General features: G+C 47.6%; 1 pseudogene; it reads left to right on the plus strand.

Annotated features, from left to right (window-relative positions):
* The first annotated feature begins 1,504 nt into the window (after positions 1-1,504).
* LOC148214181 (uncharacterized) lies at positions 1,505-3,388 on the plus strand (annotated as a pseudogene).
* The last annotated feature ends 1,923 nt before the right edge of the window (positions 3,389-5,311 follow it).

Genomic DNA, 5,311 nt, shown 5'->3' on the forward strand with positions numbered 1-5,311 from the left:
GTAAGCAGCCCAGGTGCCATAGTTGTTGCTTAAAATGGAATTAGAAAAAAAAAATGCTGCTTCTAAAATGCAAAGTTTCAAGTTTACAGAGCCATGTTCTGTAGTGCTATGAATGGCTTTTCATAAATCCTTATCATCTCTGTGGTAACTTTCCTTACAGACATTAACTTTCCAAGTAATTTTCCCTTTTAGTCCACTCAGATGAATGGAGCCTATAAGTAATCTAGCCTTTCTGCAATTAATTGCCTTGTGACAACTCTTTAATTACTCTAGGTTGAAGTCTGCTATTTACTCTGTATTATGAATGTTTTTGTTTAGGTGACAATAATCAAATATGCATAACACATCAAATGAAGAACAAAATAAATGAATATACACTCTAGGTGAATACTTGAAGAAAGCAAATTTCTTCAGTCAGAGATATGAAATTAGTTTCATAGTGCTGCAGTATTGTGTACAGCAGACCTATGTGTCAAGTACCCATGGATGTAACATTGTTCCGGCTGTCACCATTCAAGTATCTTAAATGGAGACTCTTCCTAGAATAGAAAATTGTCATTACATTGGGATTTTCCTCTTAAATTTGGACTGCTTTTGAAGATCCCAAGGAGATAGATTTTAGATCCATATTTATATCCATTCTGGATATAAATCCAGAATTTATATCCATTAATTCCATCCTGTGGATGTGGCTTGAGGATTGGGTTGAGGATCCTTTTGCCTTGATTGTTTACTTGCCTTCTACAGAGTTGAGCAATCTGGTAGAACTGCACCACAATGCTACAGTTAGATCTGTATATGAAATTTTTATTCTTAACAGTAAGAATTTCAGTTGTTTTTTTCAGTGCATAGATGCAGCTATCAACCATACTATATTTCAGGTAACATCTTGGTGAAACTGGAAAAAAATTAATTTCCCATCTGCTTATCTTTATCAGATGATCTCCTTTTCTGGGCATCAGATGAAAGAATGGTGTAATGTGATGTGTTCTTGTGGGGGGATTCTTAATAGACTTCTGGGAAAGTTGGAAACTGAAAATCCTTTTGTTACACAATACTTTGAGACATAGCAGTCTGCCAGTCCTCCATTTTATCTCCTTCCCCACTTTTCTAAATCTTGCCTCTTCCTGTCTCCTGCAATGTCTCCTGGGACTACTAAGCTACACTAGACATTACCCCCTTTCGGGGTGTGTGGCTTCTCTGCTGCCTGGGTGAGAGTGGAGGGATGGGGAGGCAGGGAGTGAAAGAGGAAGGTTTGGTTTTGGTCGCTGGAAAGTTGTGTGAAGGGAAAGTTTGGGAGAGGCGTTTGGATGGAGAACCTGCTTGGGTGGAGGTGCTGAGTGTGTTACAGAAGCGCCGGAACCTGAGCAGAGCCTGTCTGCCTAGATTGTTTAGGTTGGATATGGATGGCTCCCAGTGCTTTGGGGATGGGAGGCTGGGGGGAGGGGACCCAGATAGGGAGAGAGGGGAGATGGTAGGGGAGGGCACTGCAGTGGTAATGGGCATGGGGAGGTACAGTGGGAGACAGGGGGAGGACTGCTCTCGGGAAGGGCAGCCCCGGTGTTTAACACTGGAACCATGTTCTGGCCCGCTGTGCTCAGTCCCAGGACCTGGTTTCTCTAGCTTTGGTGGCTCTGATCTCCAGCTGCTGCTGTGTAATGCCAGGTCGACCTGCTATAAAGCTCACCTCATCCATGATCTGATTGTGGATGAGAGAGCCAACCTGGCTTGTATAATTGAGACCTGGTTGGGCAATGAAGTAGGGTTCCACTCTCTGAAATTTGCCCTCCCGGGTTTCAAATATGGCATCAGCTGCGACTCCAGGGCTGGGGTATGGGTGTGGCAGTTGTTATTTGTGAGTCTCTGGTGGCCTCCAGGGACCTTGCCCCAGACATCACTGGATGTGAAACCCTCTTTGTGAGGCTGGCCCATAGGTATCAGTGGGGATTGCTGCTCACTTACCTTCCTCCCTGCAGTCTAGCTGCATCCCTGCCTGTTCTCCTGGACTCTCTGTCTGAGCTGACGGTGGAGTTCCCCAGGCTTATGATTTAAACCTGCAATCTCTGGGCCTGGGTCTGACGCAGCATAGGAGCTCATGGCCACCATGGCAGCCATGGACCTGGTTCAACTTATTCATGGCCCGACTCACATGGTGACTCAGTGGATCTGGTGTTTGCCTTGGGGCATTGGCATAGTGACCTGGATTTGGAGGACATTAACATCAGTCCCCTGCCATGGACAGACCACTCCCTGTTGGCCATATAGAGTTCTCAGCAGCTGCCCCTCACTGCAGGAAGGTGGGGCATATTAGATTGGCCCACCCCAGGGGCTTGATGGATTCAATGCGGTTTCAGAGGGAACTTGGAGCTTTCCCGAAGCTCTGGCATGCAATTCGGCCAGTGCCTTCTTGCTGCTTGGAATGAGAAGGTGATGGGGGCACTGGACCAAACTGTACCTGTGCGGACTCTCTGTACACATGGATCTCATATAGCACCATGGTTTACTGAGCGGCTCCAAGAGATGAAGCAACCCAAGAGATACCTAGAATGCCGCTGGAGGAAGACAAAGAGTAAAGCCAACCAAGCACAGGTAAGGGCCCATATCAGGACTTACCTTGTGGCGATAAAGGTGGCGAAGTGTACTTACTTCTCTACCCTTATTGCATCTACAGGTAGCCGTCCAGCAGCCCTGTTTCAGGTGACCAGGCCCTTCCTGGGTAAGGAGGAGCTGGGGCAGCTTCTGCAAGGCTGCTGTGAGAAATATTCTCAGCATCTGTCAGATAAAGTCACTCAACTTCACTTGGAGTTGAACTCTGGCTGGGCAGATCCTTTGGAAGTGACTGAGACTTGTCTGAGCCCTGTTATCTGGGAGGAGTTTGAGCTGGTTGATCTTGAGGAAGTGGACAGGGTCCTTGTGGCTGTAAGCTTGGCCACCTGTGTTCTGGACCCATGCCCCTCCTTGTTGGTTAAGACCTCGCAGGAGGTGGTATGTGGCTGGGTCCACATGGTGATTAATGCTTCTTTGTGGGAGGGGTGGCACTGCCTGCCTTGAAGGAGGCAGTGGTGCACCCCCTTCTCAAGAGGCCATCCTTGGACCTAGCCATGTTAGACAGCTTTCGTCCAGTCTCCATCTTCCCTTTTGGGGGAAAGTTGTTGAGAAGGTGGTTGGCATGCAGCTTCAGAGGGACCTGGATGAAGCCGATTATCTGGACCCTTTTCAGTCTGGATTCAGGCTGGGGTATAGCACTAAGATGGCATTGGTCTCACTTGCTGATGACCTTTGGAGGACTTGGGACAGGGGTGGTGCAACTGTGCTGGTTCTCCTGGATTTCTTGGTGGCTTTCGATACCATCAGCCATGGTATCCTTCTGTACTTACATCTGTTGTAAAGGAAAGTCATAAGTCATTTTTCTTTTGTATTTCTTTTTCTTTCTTTTGACCTTGTTTTCTTTTTCATTCTTTACCTTTTTCTTTTTCCTACTTTCTATCTTAATTATTAGTTCTTGTTAGTTTTTATCTTTTTAACTTAAAAATCTAATAAAGTTATATGGGAAAAAAATGGTATCCTTCTGGACTGGCTCCGGAGCTTGGGAGTGGGAGGCATGTTTTGCACTGGTTCGCCTTTCTCCATGACCAGTTCCAGTCGGTGTTGGTAGATGAGGAGAGGTCAAGCCCTAGGCCCCTGTAGCATGGGGTACCTCAGGGCCAGGGTCTCTCCCCTCCCCTCTTTAACATCTGTATGAAACCGCTGGGTGAGGTCATCTGACCGTATGAAATATGGTATCATAAGTATGCTGGTGATACTCAGCTATACATCTCTGCCCCTGGCCAGGCAGGTGATGGTGTTGTGCTCTCCAAGTGTCTAGAGGCTATGAGGGTCTGGATGGGGAGGAATCGACTTCAGCTCAACCCTGGCAAGATGGAGTGGCTCTGGTTTTCAGCCCCCCAAGGTCTGGTGACTTGTCATCTTTGACTCTGGACAGGGTTGCACTCCCCCAGACTGAGCTGGTGCGCAATTTGGGGGTCCTCCTGGACTCACAGCTCCTGCTGGATGAGCAGGTAGCAGTCATGGCTAGAGGGGCCTTTGCATAGATCCATCTTGTGTATCAATTGCGCCCTTTCCTGGACTGGGAGGCCTTGCTCACAGTTACTTACACCTTAGTGACTTCCTGTTTGGATTACTGCAATGTGCTTTACATGGGGCTGCCCTGGAAGACCACTCAGAAGTTACAACTGGTTCAGAATGCAGCAGCATACACAATATTGGGTGTTCATAGGTTTGCCCATGTTACATTTCTATTGCGCAAGCTGCACTGGCTCCTAGTTTCCTTCCGGGTGCAATTAAAGGTGCTGGTTATCCCCTTTAAAACCCTAAATGGTGCAGGACCTGATTATTTGCCAGACCGCCTCTCCCTACAAATATCTGCCTATTCTACTAGATTGGGTAGGGTAAGCACACTACAGATCCCTTCCCTGAAATCCTGCCACCTGGTGGGACCTCAGAAGCATGCCTTTTCCATGGCTACCCCTACCTTATGGAACACCCCCTGGCCTTTTAGGAGGCCATCAAGACCTGGCTTTTACCGAGGCATTGGGGTAAGATAGAATAGAATATAAAGAATGGAATGAGGGTAATTGGAGTTTGCTGCGGGGCCTCCTAAGGGGATGATTAAGGTGCAGGTTTTTGGTTTTTTGTATTGTTGAAGGCTTTCACGGCCGGCATACGATGGCTGGTGTGGGTCTTCCGGGCTGTGTGGCCGTGGTCTTGAAGTCTTGTTTCCTAACGTTTCGCCAGCACCTGTGACCGGCATCTTCAGAGTGCAGGAGCACAGACAGGAGCAGTTCTCTCTGTGCCCAGGGTGAAGTGACCCTTCTGTGGGTATTTATAGAGATCTGGGGGGGTGGGGGGTTGGGTTACTGAGTGGATGCTTGTTTTGGAGTCAGCACCTGTGTGTATTTTCCTGGGGATTAGGCAGGGGTTTTTCTTCTACTGAATTGTTAACGAGGGGCTGCTGGGGGTGATTAGCAAGTTCATTGTGTGAACTGTTCACATGTCCTGGTGGTTGAGCTGAGTTCATTGACCTTTTGCAGGCTGTATTTTTCAGGATTGGTAGCCAGGTTTTGTTGATTTTTAGACTCTCCTCTTTTTTATTGAAACTGTGCTGGTGTTTGTGAATCTCAATGGCTTCCCGGTATAGCCTGGTATAGTGGCTGTTGGTGTTGTCCAGTATCTCTGTGTTTTCAAATAGGATTTTGTGTCCAGTGTGCTTGAGAGCATGTTCAGCTACTGCAGATTTTTCTGGTTGCTGTAG

This window comes from Python bivittatus, unplaced genomic scaffold (assembly GCF_059951505.1).
Source record: "Python bivittatus isolate LINGU-HERP-01145 unplaced genomic scaffold, Pbiv_v1 ctg000700_np1212, whole genome shotgun sequence".
Lineage (NCBI taxonomy): Eukaryota > Metazoa > Chordata > Lepidosauria > Squamata > Pythonidae > Python > Python bivittatus.